Below are 18,624 nucleotides of genomic sequence, written 5' to 3'. Positions count from 1 at the left end.
AAAAGATACATGCACACGTATGTACATAGCAGCACTATTTGTAATAGCCAAGGCATGGAAACACCAAAACATGTCCATCAACAGATGAATGGTAAAGAAGATGTAATATATATACAATGTACTATTACTCAGCCATAAGAAATGAAATAATGCCATTCACAGCATCACAGATGCAACTAGAGATTATCATACTAAGTGAAGTAAGTCAGAAAGACCAGTACCATATGATAACTCTTATTTGTAGAATATAAAATATAACACAAAGGAACCTATCTATGAAACAGAAATAGAATCATGGACATAGGGAACAGACTGGTGGTTGCCAATGGTGAGGGTGTTGGGGAGGGATGGAGTAGGAAGCTGGGACTAGCATTTGTAACTTTTTGTGTATAGAATGGATATACAACAAGGTCCCACTATATAGCACAGAGAATTATATTCAATATCCTATGATAAATCATAATGGAAAATAATATTTTAAAAAGAACGTATATATAATTGAACCAGTTTGCTATACAACAGTAATTAACAGAACATTATAAACCAACTATAATTCAATAAAAACATTTTATAGTTTGTGCTTTCTAAGATTTTTATCCATTTCATCAAAGTTGTCAAATGTATTGGCATAAACTACTGCATAATAGTCTATTATCCTTTCAATATCTTTAAAATCCATGGTGACTCCTCTTATTTTAATACCTGATGCTAGTAATCTGGGTCTTCTATAATTTTTTTTCTTAATCAATTGGACTAGAACATTTATCAAGTTCATTTGTCTTTTCAACCAACTCATTCCACAAATGCACTATGCTCAAATATTATTTGACTATTAATTAAAACAACTTTGAAGGACAGGAAAAGAACACATTTTAAATGAGGCCTGGTAACAAAACAACACTAAAATAAAAGTGTCATTTGCAGAGGAAATATGGAAAATCCACACATATATTTTTGTATAAAAATAAATTACAATGAGAAATTGCACGTCCTCCTCGTATTAAATCAAAGATAGTATAAATGAAATTGTCACCTCTATCGTTTTCTATATTTTACCAAAGACACTGTTATCCTTGATCTGGGGTAATGAAGTAATTCAATATCACAACATTAAATCCAATTCTATTTTATATTTTCAGAGAAGGCAATGGCACCCCACTCCAGTACTCTTGCCTGGAAAATCCCATGGACGGAGGAGCCTGGTAGGCTACAGTCCATGGGGTCTCTAGGAGTTGGACACGACTGAGCGACTTCACTTTCTCTTTTCACTTTCATGCATTGGAGAAGGAAATGGCAACCCACTCCAGTATTCTTGCCTGGAGAATCCCAGGAACGGGGAAGCCTGGTGGGCTGCCATCTATGGGGTCACACAGAGTCGGACACGACTGAAGTGACTTAGCATAGCATTTTATATTTTAGGCTCTGCCTCTTAACTAATTTCACACATTTATAAATTTAATTTTTTCATCTAGAAGTAAAATTGTAACAAATATGAATTACACCAATTACAGTCATACTGGTTAAATAATATGGAATATAATATTATACTTATAGGATTAGCAAAGATAAAAGTGTTTTTTTTTTTTTTTAATTTTATTTTTAAACTTTACATAACTGTATTAGATTTGCCAAATATCAAAATGAATCCGCCACAGGTATACATGTGTTCCCCATCCTGAACCCTCCTCCCTCCTCCCTCCCCATTCCATCCCTCTGGGTCGTCCCAGTGCACCAGCCCCAATCATCCAGTATCGTGCATCGAACCTGGACTGGCAACTCATTTCATACATGATATTTACATGTTTCAATGCCATTCTCCCAAATCTTCCCACCCTCTCCCTCTCCCACAGAGTCCATAAGACTGTTCTATACATCAGTGTCTCTTTTGCTGTCTCGTACACAGGGTTATTGTTACCATCTTTCTAAATTCCATATATATGCGTTAGTATACTGTATTGGTGTTTTTCTTTCTGGCTTACTTCACTCTGTATAATAGGCTCCAGTTTCATCCACCTCATTAGAACTGATTCAAATGTATTCTTTTTAATGGCTGAATAATACTCCATTGTGTATATGTACCACAGCTTTCTTATCCATTCATCTGCTGATGGACATCTAGGTTGCTTCCATGTCCTGGCTATTATAAACAGTGCTGCGATGAACACTGGGGTACTCGTGTCTCTTTCCCTTCTGGTTTTCTCAGTGTGTATGCCCAGCAGTGGGATTGCTGGATCATAAGGCATGTCTATTTCCAGTTTTTTAAGGAATCTCCACACTGTTCTCCATAGTGGCTGCACTAGTTTGCATTCCCACCAACAGTGTAAGAGGGTTCCCTTTTCTCCACACCCTCTCCAGCATTTATTACTTGTAGACTTTTGGATTGCAGCCATTCTGACTGGTGTGAAATGGTACCTCATAGTGGTTTTGATTTGCATTTCTCTGATAATGAGTGATGTTGAGCATCTTTTCATGTGTTTGTTAGCCATCTTTATGTCTTCTTTGGAGAAATGTCTATTTAGTTCTTTGGCCCATTTTTTGATTGGGTCATTTATTTTTCTGGAGTTGAGCTGTAGGAGTTGCTTGTATATTCTCGAGATTAGTTGTTTGTCAGTTGCTTCATTTGCTATTATCTTCTCCCATTCTGAAGGCTGTCTTTTCACCTTGCTAATAGTTTCCTTTGATGTGCAGAAGCTTTTAAGGTTAATTAGGTCCCATTTGTTTATTTTTGCTTTTATTTCCAATATTCTGGGAGGTGGGTCATAGAGGATCTTGCTGTGATGTATGTCAGAGAGTGTTTTGCCTATGTTCTCCTCTAGGAGTTTTATAGTTTCTGGTCTTACGTTTAGATCTTTAATCCATTTTGAGTTTATTTTTGTGTATGGTGTTAGAAAGTGTTCTAGTTTCATTCTTTTACAAGTGGTTGACCAGAGTTCCCAGCACCACTTGTTAAAGAGATTGTCTTTAATCCATTGTATATTCTTGCCTCCTTTGTCGAAGATAAGGTGTCCATATGTGCGTGGATTTATCTCTGGGCTTTCTATTTTGTTCCATTGATCTATATTTCTGTCTTTGTGCCAGTACCATACTGTCTTGATAACTGTGGCTTTGTAGTAGAGCCTGAAGTCAGGTAGGTTGATTCCTCCAGTTCCATTCTTCTTTCTCAAGATCGCTTTGGCTATTCGAGGTTTTTTGTTTTTCCATACAAATTGTGAAATTATTTGTTCTAGCTCTGTGAAGAATGCTGTTGGTAGCTTGATAGGGATTGCATTGAATCTATAGATTGCTTTGGGTAGTATACTCATTTTCACTACATTGATTCTTCCAATCCATGAACATGGTATATTTCTCCATCTGTTAGTGTCCTCTTTGATTTCTTTCACCAGTGTTTTATAGTTTTCTATATATAGGTCTTTAGATTCTTTAGGTAGATATATTCCTAAGTATTTTATTCTTTCCGTTGCAATGGTGAATGGAATTGTTTCCTTAATTTCTCTTTCTGTTTTCTCATTATTAGTGTATAGGAATGCAAGGGATTTCTGTGTGTTGATTTTATATCCTGCAACTTTACTATAGTCATTGATTAGTTCTAGTAATTTTCTGGTGGAGTCTTTAGGGTTTTCTATGTAGAGGATCATGTCATCTGCAAACAGTGAGAGCTTTACTTCTTCTTTTCCAATTTGGATTCCTTTTATTTCTTTTTCTGCTCTGATTGCTGTGGCCAAAACTTCCAAAACTATGTTGGATAGTAATGGTGAAAGTGGGCACCCTTGTCTTGTTCCTGACTTTAGAGGAAATGCTTTCAATTTTTCACCATTGAGGATAATGTTTGCTGTGGGTTTGTCATATATAGCTTTGATTATGTTGAGGTAGGTTCCTTCTATTCCTGCTTTCTGGAGAGTTTTGATCATAAATGGATGTTGAATTTTGTCAAAGGCTTTCTCTGCATCTATTGAGATAATCATATGGTTTTTATTTTTCAATTTGTTAATGTGGTGTATTACATTGATTGATTTGCGGATATTGAAGAATCCTTGCATCCCTGGGATAAAGCCCACTTGGTCATGGTGTATGATCTTTTTAATGTGTTGTTGGATTCTGATTGCTAGAATTTTGTTAAGGATTTTTGCATCTATGTTCATCAGTGATATTGGCCTGTAGTTTTCTTTTTTTGTGGGATCTTTGTCAGGTTTTGGTATTAGGGTGATGGTGGCCTCATAGAATGAGTTTGGAAGTTTACCATCCTCTGCAATTTTCTGGAAGAGTTTGAGCAGGATAGGTGTTAGCTCTTCTCTAAATTTTTGGTAGAATTCAGCTGTGAAGCCGTCTGGACCTGGGCTTTTGTTTGCTGGAAGATTTTTGATTACAGTTTCAATTTCCGTGCTTGTGATGGGTCTGTTAAGATTTTCTATTTCTTCCTGATCGAGTTTTGGAAAGTTGTACTTTTCTAAGAATTTGTCCATTTCTTCCACGTTGTCCATTTTATTGGCATATAATTGTTGATAGTAGTCTCTTATGATCCTTTGTATTTCTGTGTTGTCTGTTGTGATCTCTCCATTTTCATTTCTAATTTTATTGATTTGATTTTTCTCCCTTTGTTTCTTGATGAGTCTGGCTAATGGTTTGTCAATTTTATTTATCCTTTCAAAGAACCAGCTTTTGGTTTTGTTGATTTTTGCTATGGTCTCTTTTGTTTCTTTTGCATTTATTTCTGCTCTAATTTTTAAGATTTCTTTCCTTCTACTAACCCTGGGGTTCTTCATTTCTTCCTTTTCTAGTTGCTTTAGGTGTAGAGTTAGGTTATTTATTTGACTTTTTTCTTGTTTCTTGAGGTGTGCCTGTATTGCTATGAACTTTCCCCTTAGGACTGCTTTTACCGTGTCCCACAGGTTTTGGGTTGTTGTGTTTTCATTTTCATTCGTTTCTATGCAAATTTTGATTTCTTTTTTGATTTCTTCTGTGATTTGTTGGTTATTCAGCAGCGTGTTGTTCAGCCTCCATATGTTGGATTTTTTAATAGTTTTTCTCCTGTAATTGAGATCTAATCTTACTGCATTGTGGTCAGAAAAGATGCTTGGAATGATTTCTATTTTTTTGAATTTACCAAGGCTAGCTTTATGGCCCAGGATGTGATCTATCCTGGAGAAGGTTCCATGTGCGCTTGAGAAGAAGGTGAAATTCATTGTTTTGGGATGAAATGTCCTATAGATATCAATTAGGTCTAACTGGTCTATTGTATCGTTTAAAGTTTGTGTTTCCTTGTTAATTTTCTGTTTAGTTGATCTATCCATAGGTGTGAGTGGGGTATTAAAGTCTCCCACTATTATTGTGTTATTGTTAATTTCTTCTTTCATACTTGTTAGCATTTGTCTTACATACTGCGGTGCTCCCGTGTTGGGTGCATATATATTTATAATTGTTATATCTTCTTCTTGGATTGATCCTTTGATCATTATGTAGTGACCATCTTTGTCTCTTTTCACAGTCTTTGTTTTAAAGTCTATTTTATCTGATATGAGTATTGCTACTCCTGCTTTCTTTTGGTCCCTATTCGCATGGAAAATCTTTTTCCAGCCCTTCACTTTCAGTCTGTATGTGTCCCCTGTTTTGAGGTGGGTCTCTTGTAGACAACATATGCAGGGGTCTTGTTTTTGTATCCATTCAGCCAGTCTTTGTCTTTTGGTTGGGGCATTCAACCCATTTACGTTTAAGGTAATTACTGATAAGTATGACCCCGTTGCCATTTACTTTATTGTTTTGGGTTCGAATTTATACACAATTAAAAGTGTTATAATTCTCAATTTTTGTGAGGATAAGGTATATGCATTCTTGTATATAATCAAGAAGAACATAAATTGCTATAATCTCTTTGCATGGAATTTTAAAATAGGTATTAAGAGCTTCCATGGTTTTCATACTTTCTGAATCAATTATTTTCTTAGAAATTATCCTGAGGAAAACATTAAATATATGAGTAAGTATGATACAAACATGTTCAAAATAGTCATAGGTCAATTATTTAACATTTTAGAAGCTAGACATGATGTCCAATGATTGGGAAACAAATTTTACTAGGTTGAACCATGTAAAACTACCATTTTTGTAGGTTTAAAAGATTAAAGGCCATCAATTTCATTCAGCTCAATCTAGTAGGAGAAATATACAATGGAATATTATGGGGATACTGAATAGCACTCATAGAGACTGTTTTTAATGATGTATACAATGATCACATATTGGCACAAAATGTGGATTCAAAAGTTATATTTTTAAGACTTCCCTGGTGTGCCAGTAGTTAAAGAGTCTGCCTGCCAATGTGGACACAGGTTTGATCCTTGGTCTGGGAAGATTCCATGCTGCAGGGCAAGCAACTAAGCCTACGTCCACAACTACTAAGCCTGTGCTCTACAGCCTGAGAGCCACACTACTGAGACCAAGTGCCACAACTACAGAAGCCTGTGTGCTCTAGAGCCTGTGCTATGCAACAAGAGAAGCCACAGCAATGAGAAGTCCGCACACTGCAACTAGAGAGAAGCCCTGGCTCATCACAGCTAGAGAGACTGAAAGCATCAGTGGAGACTCAGCACAGCCAAAAATAAAAATAAATAAATAAATAAATTTTGAAAAATCATTTTCAGGATGTCTTTGAATACATATGTACATGCACGTGCATGCATGCACACACACACACACACACTCACACAGTCCTGATGACCTTGATGACCTGTAGTCATTTTGGGGTGGTGAGAGGTTTCTTCCTTTTTTAATGTACAAATACAAGGTGTAACTTTTACTGTCAGGAATGGGGTATACTAAACAAAAACATAGAAACTACCCTTTTCTCAGATAAAGCAGAAGTACCTGTCCCTTGGACTGCAAGAAGATCCAACTAGTCCATCCTAAAGGAGATCTGTCCTGGGTGTTCATTGGAAGGACTGATGCTGAAGCTGAAACTCCAATACTTTGGCCACCTGATGCGAAGAGTTGACTTATTGGAAAAGACCCTGGTGCTGGGAGGGATTGGGGGCAGGAGGAGAAGGGGACAATAGAGTATGAGATGGCTGGATGGCATCACCGACTCGATGGACGTGAGTCTGAGTGAACTCCAGGAGTTGGTGATGGACAGGGAGGCCTGGTGTGCTGCGATTCATGGGGTCACAAAGAGTCAGACACGACTGAATGACTGAACTGAACTGAACCTGTCTCATAATCTCCACTCTCAAAGAACTTTCAAAGTTAACAAATTCCTGACTTTCTAAAGTCACCTGGAAGGAAAAAGAACTGGAACGATTAGGATATATGGAGAAATTTAGTAGTATGTCTGGAAAAGAGGAAATTCATAGATTTCCGATGATTTGAGGTGACAAACCTCTCTAAGGAAACACTTTGACCTCTGTCTCCCAAGGTGCTAACAGACACCGATATGGAGAACACCATGATGAATGCCTCAGATAGTCCTAAGCATGCAAGCTGGACAGGTTTGTGTTAGGGAATAATCTTCCTATAGTACTTTTTAAAGAAATGTTTATGAAATCTATAAGATACATCTGGGGAGGTGGCTAGCTAAGGTTACTTCCCTCACATGATAGTCAAAGTAATTACAATAGAAAGCTAGTTGTTGCTGCTATTGTTTAGTTGCTCAGTTGTGTCCAACTCTTTTGTAGCCCCATGGATGGTAGCCCGCCAGGCTCATCTGTTCATGGGATTCTCCAGGCAAGAATACTGGAGTGGGTTGCATTTCCTTCTCCAGGGAATCTTCTAGTATCCAACTTTAACTGCTAAGAAAAAATGATAATAAGGAAGAAAGCTTCACTAAATAAAAAGAGAGAAAGTATATCTCTTCCATGGGAAGTATTCCATTGCCAGCCTACTTTTGGTTTGTCCATTCTCTTCTCCCAAATACTTCAAAAAGAATACAGAACTACATCAACTCTGGGTGACTTATGTCCTTTCATTCAGATATTTTCTTCCTCTACATCTTCTGAGCTCACTCAGGAAAGCCAGAGACAGCAGCACATGGTGTTTTGATACTATGTGTTTCTGGACCTAATGGCCATAGTCATCATTTCAGTCATTTTAAAATGCCTTTTAGGCCTTGAGATATATTTCTAGGGAAACACCATAAAGGATTGACTTATCAAATTAAGATTTCTAAAACTTTTATTTAGACAAACAAAGCTGTCAAAAAGATTTACAAAACCGAATCTATTTTTGAGCAGGAAACATATCTTTGAACCCTAGAATGCTGGAAGTTTAAAAGAAATCTAAATAATGCTGAGCTTACAATATGAGAAAAGGCATCCACTTATTTCTTTTAGAGGAGGTATAAAGTAGGGGCTATCATTGCTGACTTTTTGGCATATTAAGAACTAATAACAAAGTTTGTTCTTTGAAAGGAGATTTTTCACACTGGTGAGTGTTAGAGAAAAATAATATTTATTTTCAATTTATTTGGCTTAAGGTTTCCTTCCTTTATTTTAAACACAGCACAACAATCATCACCTCCAGCAATGGGCTGGAGTACATAAGGACAAGGTGTTTGTATTGGACTCAGAGCCTTCTACCTTAGCAGCTTAGAAAGTTGTGCAGATGAGTCCAAAGTCATGTTCAGTTCCTACATGGAGCTTCACTCTTCATTACTTGTTTTTGAAGAAGACCACAGAAAAAGTGAACACTAAATAAATACAATTTGATGGGAGAAGCCTTAGAAGTCAACATTGAAACCTTGAGTATAACCTGGTGGTAGCAAAACCTGTGTGTAGGAAGGATAACATAAAGACGCCTTCTGAAGAAGGTGCTGGAAGATGAGCGATGAACCACGGAGGCACCAGGCAGGGGCATGCTGATACTAGGGTGTTTGCTATGGCTGGATCAGAGCAGATTCATTCTAGTTGCTAAGTAAATAGCTCAGAGGATGGCAGGGTAAGAGTATCAGCTTGGGATTCAGTAGTGATCTGTTCTACAGCAAGATTGTTGGGTGAGAAGACCAAAATTCAAATTATTATAGGAGGACCCAAGTTACTACTATACCATCAAAAAAATAAACTGTGGAATCAACCTCTGAGGCTATAATCACTGTATCACAGTGTCACTCATTTGGCTCTAGGTGTACAATACAAAGAACCTGCAGCTTAATACGCATTCACTTAGGCCAGAGTTACTCCATGACCCTTTTACCATGCTCAGTTCATCAGGACAGATCATGCATGCTTTAAATCTTGTTCAAGAGAGCACATTGCTAACAACATTTAATAAAATTAAAAACCAAAGGAAATATCCTCTCATTGTAATTTCACAATCCTTGTTCAAGCATCTTAGCAACTTTCATCTCATGAATGTGGGAATGGAAATTATCAAGGCAGTGAAAAAGAAGTATCATTCTTTGGGAAATTTGCACCCTTCTCTGCTACCAGATTCTATCTTCTTGGCTATGTACCTGGATCCTGCTGGGTTCCCTAACTCCTGAATCATTTCCTAATCTTCAAGCATGAATTTCTGGCACAACAATGCTCTGTCCCCAAGCCTAATATTGACTCCTAGGATATGGCACTCTCATTTGAACCCAGCCTGATCCAGTACTTCACTGAGTGGGTCAACTGGACACTAAGGTTGCTTCTAAAACATCACCAAGCTTTCTATTAGATAGGAATGATTTGAGTCACCATGGCTCATTGACTATTCACAGGGCTGTGCCAGAAACACAGAGGTAATAGTGAAGTCATGATGCCTATGAGTTGATATTCATGTCACCAGAAGTTAATGCCTCTTCCCACTGCCATTCATAATTCTCTTCAACCATGTAAACAGTCCATCCATACCTCATGATGAGGTGCAGGAATGAAAGAGAATCATCACGGTGTACCTTTCTGAGGAATCTTGCCTCCCATTCAGAGATGTTGTCCTTGGCTATCTTTAATATTATTTTGGTCCAGTGGGCTTTTGGTATCCTGTGACAAAAAGCACAAATCAGAGGTGTACAGATGTTTCTTTGACAGTTTGATATAAGAGAAATTGAATTTGCAGGACTTGTATCAGTAGATCAGAAAAATATCAACAATTTTATTAATCTTATATATTACCTGCTGCTACTGCTGCTAAGTCACTTCAGTTGTGTCCAACCCTTAGCGACTCCATGGACTGCAGCCTACCAGGCTCCTCTGTCCATGGGAGTTTCCAGGCAAGAGTACTGGAGTGGGGTGCCATTGTCTTCTCTGATATATTACCTGCTGCTGCTGCTAAGTCGCTTCAGTCATGTCTGACTCTGTGCGAACCCTGAGACGGCAGCCTACCAGGCTCCCCCGTCCCTGGGATTCTCCAGGCAAGAACACTGGAGTGGGTTGCCATTTCCTTCTCCAATGCATGAAAGTGAAAAGTGAAAGTGAAGTCACTCAGTCGTGTCCAACTCTGAGTGATCCCATGGACTGCAGCCTACCAGGCTCCTCCATTCATGGGATTTTCCAGGCAAGAGTACTGGAGTGGGGTGCCATTGCCTTCTCCAGATATATTACCTAGGTGAAGGCAAATCATTATAAGTCACAAGGGTACATAAGTTATCACTGAAAAGACCTAACTAATAGATAAGAAAATTAAGAATGATAAAAATAGCTATTCATCAAAGAGAGAAGTATTATTAACCAAATCAAATTTAACTCTAGGTTTTAATACCGTCTTCAAAAATGAACTAGTCACATGACTGTTATACTTGCTCCCATTTCCCAGTGAAATACTATATCTATGAAGAGACAATAATAGTAATGGTCAGTTGATAAGGAAAGATCAACCTGTAACTTAGTAAAACAACTTAAATATGTACAGGGAATTAAACAAAGAAACAGAGAAAAAGAAGTGTATAGCAATACACATTTAATGTTCCTGAGGTGTGGCCAAAGTGGTAGAGTAGAGAGACCCTAAACTCCACAGACACAGCAAAATTACAACTATTTACAGAGCAACTCTCTATGAGAATGATCTGAAGACTAGCAGAAAAGATTTTCCACAACCAAAGATAAAAAGAAGGACCACAATGAGATGGACAAGTGGGGCAGAGACACAGTAAGTCAGGGTCTATACCCCTCAGTAGGCGACCCAAAACTGAGAGGATAATCACAGTTGTAGAGGTTCTCATCAAAGAGTTAGGGGTCTGAGCTCCACATGAGACTCCCCAGCATAGGAGTCCTGCACAGAGCTTCTAGAATTTCAGACTTTGAAGGCCAGTGTGGTTTGTGTACAGGAGAGCTGGAGGACTATAGGAAATGGAAACTCCACCCTTAGAGGACAGAAGCAAAATCTCACATGCTACAAATCCCAGTGCAGAGTCAGTACTTTGAAAGGAGCCTACATCAGACCCATTGGCTGACTTTGGAGAACCTTCCATGGAGGCAGGAGGCAACTGGGATGCCCTGTAGGGACATAGACACTGCTGGCAGGCAGTTTTAGAAGTTGTTCTACCAAAGGACATCGATGCTGGCAAGCACCATTTTGGAATTGTCTCTCTAGCCTTTTAGTGCCAAAGGTGGACCCACTCAGCGGTGGGTCAGTACCAGTCCTTGGATCCCCTGGGCCAGGCAGCCAGCTATCCTGGGACCCAGCCTCACTCACCAGTGGGCCAACACCAGTTCTGAGACCTGCCAGGCTGCACAGTCAGCCATGCCAGATCTGGCCTCACCTACAAGCAGGACAGCAGCCATTGCACAAGGCAGGGCTTGGCAGCCAAATGGGAGAGGGTCCAGCCCTGCCTACCAGGGTGCCTACAGTAGTTGGCCCACCACTCCAGAAAGGCCCATGCATCCAAGATATGAGGCACCCATAAAGCATATAGCTCTGGTGAACAAAGGGGAGTATGCTGTTGGGCCACAAAAGACATCTCCTACATAAGACCACTTTCTCAAGCTTAGGAAACATAACCAATACATAGAACCTATCCAAAACATAGAAATAAAACTGAGTTAGGCAAAATGAAGAGACAGAGAAATATGTTCCAAATGAAAGAATAAGACAAAATTCCAGAAAAAGAATTAAACAAAGAAGAGATAAGCAATCTACTTGATAAAGATGCTTAATGATCATAAAGATGCTTTACAAACACCTTTGTGATATTTGTGGGAGAATAAACACAGTGAGAATTTTAACAGTTAGAAATAAAAACAATACACTAGAAAGAAGCAACAGTAGATTAGATAATACAGAGCAATGGATCAGTGACCTGGAAAACAGAGTAGTAGAAATCACCTAAGCTGAACAGAAAAAAATAATTTAAAATAGGAGAATAGTTTAAGAGATCCCTGGATCAATATCAAATGTGCTAACATTCACATTATAGGGGTCCTAGGAAATGAAGAAAGAAAAAACAAAACTTATTTTTAGAAATAATAGCTGAAAGAAGTAAAACTACCATTGTTTGTAGATGGCATGATGCTATATGCAGAAAATCCAAAAGATGCCACCATAAAACAACTATAGCTCATCAGTTTTAGTAAAGTTGCAGGATATAAAATTGATGTACAAAAATCTGTTGCATTTATAGCAATATACTATCAGAAAGAGAAGTTAAGAAAACAATCTCAGTTCCAATTGCATGAAAATGAATAAAATACTGAGGGATAAACCTAACCAAGGAGGTAAAAGATCTATAGTTGGCAAACTTTAAGCACTGATGAAAGAAATTCAAGACAACAAAACAAATGAAAAGATATACTGTGTTCATGGATTGGAAGAATTAATACAATTAAAATGATCATACTACCCAAGGCAATCTACAGATTCAATGCAATACCTATGAAAGGGCCAGTGACATTTCTCACAGAACTAGAGCAAATAATTCTAAATTTTATATGAAAACACAAAGACCTTAAAGAGCCAAAATAATCTTGAGAAAGAAAACAAAGCTGGAGGTATTGAACTCCCTGATTTCAAACTATGCTATTAATATAAAGCTACAATAATCAAAACAGTATGATACTGGCACAAAAGCAGACACATAGGTCAATGTAAGCAAATAGAAATCCCATAAATAAACCCATGTGTTCAATTAATCTATGACAAAAGAGGCAAGATTATATAGTGAAAAAGTATTGTTGGGAAAACTGGACAGTAATATACAAAATAATCAGACTGGACTACTTTCTCACACCATATACAATAATAAATTCAAAATGGATTAAATTCTTAAATGTAAATCCTGAATTCATAAAAATTCTAGAAGGAAATAGGCAGTTCGTTGTCTGACATCAGTCTTACCAATGTGTCTCCTAAAGCAAGGGAGAAAAAAGCAAAATAAACAAATGGGACTACATTAAACTAAATAGCTTCTTGCACAGCAAAGGAAACTATCAACAAAACAAAAAGAGCCCCTACTGAATGGGAGAAGATATCTTTAAAAGATATATCCACTAAGTGGTTAATATCCAAAATATACAAAGAACTCATATAACTCAACTTAAAATAATAAAGAACCCAGTTAAAAACTGGGGGCCTGAATAGTTATTTTTCCCAAGAAGACACACAGATGATCAACAGACTAATGAAAGACACTCAACATCATTAATCATCAAGGTAAAGCAAATCAAAAATCACCATGAGGTACCACCTACACTTGTCAAAATGACTATCATCAAACAGACAACAAAATTGTAAGTGCTGGCAAGGATGCAGAGAAGAGGGAACACTTGTACGCTGTTGGTGGGATTGTAAATTGGTACAGCCACTGTGAAAAATAGTGTGGAGATTCCTCAAATTTTGATAATAGAACTGCCATATGATTCAGCAATTTTACTTCTGGGAATTTACTCAAAGAAAAACACTAATTCAAAAAGATATGTGCACTCCAATGTCCTTGGTAGCATTATTTACAATAGCCAGGATATGGAAAGAGTCTGTAAAGAGTTGGATACAACTGAGCGACTGAAGATATGGAAACAATCTAAGTGTCCATCAATAGAGGAATGGATAAAGAAGATGTGGTATGTGTATGTATAAACACACACACATACACACAACAGAATGGAATATTATCCTACCATTAAAAAGAAAATTTTGCCATTTGTGACAACATAGACAGATCTAGAAAGCATTATGTTAAATGCATTAAGTTAGAGAAAGACAAAGACTGTATGATTTCACTTATATATGTAAACCAAACAAACAAAACAAAATGAAAACAGACTCACAGATACAGAGAACAAATGAGTGGTTGCCAAAAGGGAGGGAGATAAAAGGGTAGGGGAAATAGGTAACGGTGATTATGTAAAAACCTCCAGTTATATAATGAATAAGCCTCAGTGATATAATATAAAACATAAGAAATATGGTCAATAATACTGCAATAACTTTGTAAGTTATTAGACTTAGTGTGATGATCATTTCATAATGTATGCAAATGTTAAATTCTAGAATATACCTGAAATTAATATTGTAAGTGAACTATATTTCAATTAAAATGAAGCAAAATAAATTTGGTAACATTTACAGATTATAAAACTATTCATTCAAGTCATATTCAAGCTATTTTTTTCCTGATAGTAATACTGTAAAAAAAACATTTGATTTCACTTTATTTATTAAATGCATTTCTGAATATTATCAGCAAAGGGACTTCACATATAATAATTTGAATCAAATACTTGTGTCCCTTTTACATAAGCTTTAACTTGGAAAACATAGCCTTAAAGAAATTATGGCTGCTTCAGCATGAAATAAAGATCACACTTAACACTGATTCTGAAAAGCTTTCTGAATTGTTCTCCTTGTTGTGAAGGGGAGTACAATAAACTCTGCACAAAGAAAGTAGCCCACAGTAGGGGAAAGCCACAGGGCATCAATGCATATTAAAATGCACCATATATATAGTAAATTTCCTTGTGGTCCTCACTCCTTTCAAGAAGCTTAATTTTGAGACTGTCAGAGTAGTCCTTTCTCTTAGGAACAGAGCAGTACTTGCTCAGTTGCCTTTTTTCTCTTCTTTCAAAAACCCAATTTTTTTGTCTCTACGTGTTGGTGTTAGAAAGTATTTCTCACCTACTTCCAGAGATATATTTAAAAGTATCAGCTATAAATCTAAATTAATTCAATATGATTTCCTCTGGAAAGCCAGTGAGAAATGATTTGAAGTTCACTTGAATGTTTACAAAATGATCTTTTATTTTTGTTCATTTGTTTACCCCCATCAGTGAGAAACAGCAGACTCCTGATAGAGATGTAATGCAGGCTGGAGTCTGGAAGTCAGAGATAGAGCAGCCTTGACATTCAAATATTTAAATCAAGCCACTATGAATCATAAAATGCACAAAAGCACAATCATTCTAGAAGGATACTTACTCAAGGCAATATATATTTATAAATATATTTTCTGTGACTGCCTGTAGGTATATGCTTTCTGGAAGATATTAATTTTACCAAGAATTTGGAAAATTATCTCCAATTAGTTTGCACTAAGAAATTTAAGTATTGAGTTGGTAATTTAGCTATACATGATTTCAACCCTGGAACTCTTATGTTCTATGAAAACTTCTGAAAATGAAAAGCTTTTATTTGTTTTGTAATTTTAAAAATACCATTTTAGGGCAAAAGATTTCTTGATTCAGTCTTGATAAGCTAATACCATAATTAATAAAATTACCTTTTGACTATAATATTTTATATTTGTCTTCATTATTTTGAAAGAATGGAAGCCAACATTTAAAAGCCAATGTAAATAGCAGAAGTCAATAGAGTTATTCAGAGAGAACTTCTGGTTACTTCTAAAGGTGCAGCATTTTTTAAAGATTTCATTTAGACTGCCTGCTACAAGCAATTTAAAATTTTCTTATTCTTCTTTATGTGAAGTCATGATTTCTGATTAAACTCCTCGTAAAAAAAACACGAAGAAATAATATTTAATTATTGGTCAGTTTAATCCAAAACATAGTTCCATTTCAGTTTATTTATAAACCACTAGACAGGAATGAGGAGAAGGCAATGGCACCCCACTCCAGTACTCTTGCCTGGAAAATCCCATGGATGGAGTAGCCTGGTAGGCTGCAGTCCATGGGGTCGCAGAGAGTCAGACATGACTGAGTGACTTCACTTGCACTTTTCACTTTCATGCATTGGAGAAGGAAATGGCAACCCACTCCAGTGTTCTTGCCTGGAGAATCCCAGGGACGGGGGAGCCTGGTGGGCTGCCGTCTATGGGGTCACAGAGAGTCGGACACGACTGAAGTGACTTAGCAGCAGCAGCAGACAGGAATGATATAGTCTAGTTTATGATATAGTCTATATAGTCCATGGAATTCTCTAGGCCAGAATACTGGAGTGGGTAGCTGTTCCCTTCTCCAGGGGATCTTTCCAACCCAGGGATTGAACCCAGGTCTCCCGCATTGCAAATCGATTCTTTGCCAGCTGAGCCACAAGGGAAGCCCAAGAATACTGGAGTTGGTAGCCTATCCCTTTTCCAGCAGATCTTCCTGACCCAGGAATCGAACTGGATCTCCTGCATTGCAGACAGATTCTTTACCAGCTGAGCTATCAGGGCAGCCCATATTTATGAACCACTAAACAGGAATGATATAGTCTAGTTTAGGAATAAAGCATTTGTCTAGCCTTTAAAGATTTTCTTTCCTAAAGAATCTTTATAGTTTATGGGTTTTTTTCTTTTTATAAGAAACAAGACAGATTGAAGATTTCACTTTATTTTTGTGTACACTTTATATATAATAGATATGAATAGATTCAATCCCTTAAAAGTGTTTGCTACATTACCTCACACTAATTATTAATATTGATCTTAGGTCTTCACAATTGAGTGAGTGAGAGTCGCTCAGTCATGTCTGACTCTTTGTGACCCAGTGGACAGTAGCCTGTCGGGCTCCTCTGTCCCTGGAATTCTCCTGGCAAGAATACTGCAGTGGGTTGCCATTTCCTTCCCCAGGGTATCTTCCTGACCCAGGGATTAAACCCAACTTGATCTCCACAAAGTCTAATGCATAAGCTTTTCCTATGGTTAAACTGATAAAATGAAAGGAAAAACTAAAATAAAATCATCAATATTCTTTACTCATAGCAATTATTTTAATATATTTTTAAATCTTGCAAAAATGGTAATTAGAATATGATCAGTTGCACTTGCACCATGAGGCTATAGGTTAAGGTAGTAGATTTAAGTTTTCTGATGGAAATTTCTAACCTTAATACCCTAAAACCAAGTCAAAACAATCAAAGCAAAACAAGGTGTCCAAAATTTGCAGTTTTCATGTAATCTACTTTCATAACAAAAACAATGGTAGCTAAGGACAGGAACAAAATTCTCATGAGGTATAGAACATTAGAGTAGAGTGAAGCTCTGCCCTTATTCATAGAAACAGTGCTAGTGACTGGAAAAAAACCCTCTAGAATTCTTCATATTCCAAATGTAAGGAAAAGCAACTTCAATGAATAAGCATATCATTTCCCTGTTGAAAAGGACTGAACCCACCAAAAATGGCTCCTTGGTGACAGTACATGAAATGGTGTAAGTGGACCAAAATATGATATTCTTTGATGGAGAAGAACAGTCCAGAGTAAACACTGAGCTGTAGGTATATACATTTCTATTTAGTATAATCAATCTATGTATCTATCCTTTACCTTTCTAAATTATATATTACACATTTATATGCTATTTTATACTAGTATATTAATTATATAATTAATATATATTAATAATCTTTCTTAGGTATTTAATACAACTGACACTATATAATGTATATTATGCCTTATATACATATTTTAAAAATGGGTATGTGTGTATGTGCAATATATATAATACATAATATATATAATTCAAAGAATAAAGAGCTTTTGGAAGTGAAGAATTAATAGTAGAAATGAATACTTCAATGGAAGATATACTAATAGAAGATAGAGTACAGGAAATCCATAAATTAGAATTTTTTGAAAAGAGCACAAAATAAAAGAAATAATTTAAAAATAATTTTAAAACTGACTGAAAGGAGTTTCATAAAGAGACAAACAGTTATGCTAACATGAGATTCTTAGTTTTGTAACCAACTCAAAAAATTTTTTTTGCAATCCATAGTAAAATAAGTGACAAATTTGGTTTGCTATTTTTGCCAATCTTCAAAATTGAAACAAGATTTATGATGTGGGTCAGCCTTTATGAATTAAAAGTTAGAAATTTTAGAACATGGCTCAGTGGTAAAGAATCCACCTGCCAATACGGGTGATGTGGGTTTGATCCCTGGGTCAGGAAGATTCCTCAGAGGAGGAAATGACAATCCACTCCAATATTCTTGCCTGGAGAATCCCATGAACAGAGGAGCCTGGTGGGCTACAGTCCATGGGGCCTCAAAAGAGTTGGACATGACTTAGCAACTAAACAACAATAAAAAAATATGTATTTTCTCCCAGGAAAATAAAGCACCTCAAATAAAGAGGACAGGATCAGTATGGCACAGAATTCTCAAAGCAGCACCAGGAGTTAAATGAAACTAAAGTAATGCATCTATTTCTGTTTTATTGACTATGCCAAAGCCTTTGACTGTGTGGATCATGACAAACTGGAAAAATCTGAAAGAGATGGGAATGCCAGATGACCTGACCTGCCTCTTGAGAAATCTGTATGCAGGTCAGGAAGAAACAGTTAGAACTGGTCAT

At 36.8% G+C, this 18,624-nt stretch overlaps 1 long non-coding RNA gene across 2 annotated transcripts in view; it reads right to left on the bottom strand.

The window, feature by feature from the left end:
- Positions 1-18,624, bottom strand: part of LOC123328112 — a 30,394-nt gene that overhangs the window by 7,287 nt on the left and 4,483 nt on the right. Inside the window, exon 2 of one of the 2 annotated variants that reach the window (XR_006542888.2) lies at positions 9,860-9,944. This is a non-coding gene — a long non-coding RNA (uncharacterized LOC123328112). Of the gene's footprint in view, positions 1-9,004; positions 9,945-18,624 lie in introns of those variants that run through there. The other variant, XR_006542887.2, reaches the window with a different exon arrangement.

Source organism: Bubalus bubalis, chromosome 11 (assembly GCF_019923935.1).
Source record: "Bubalus bubalis isolate 160015118507 breed Murrah chromosome 11, NDDB_SH_1, whole genome shotgun sequence".
Lineage (NCBI taxonomy): Eukaryota > Metazoa > Chordata > Mammalia > Artiodactyla > Bovidae > Bubalus > Bubalus bubalis.
Note: the sequence above shows the minus strand (reverse complement) of the source record. Positions and strands in the feature narration are given on the sequence as shown.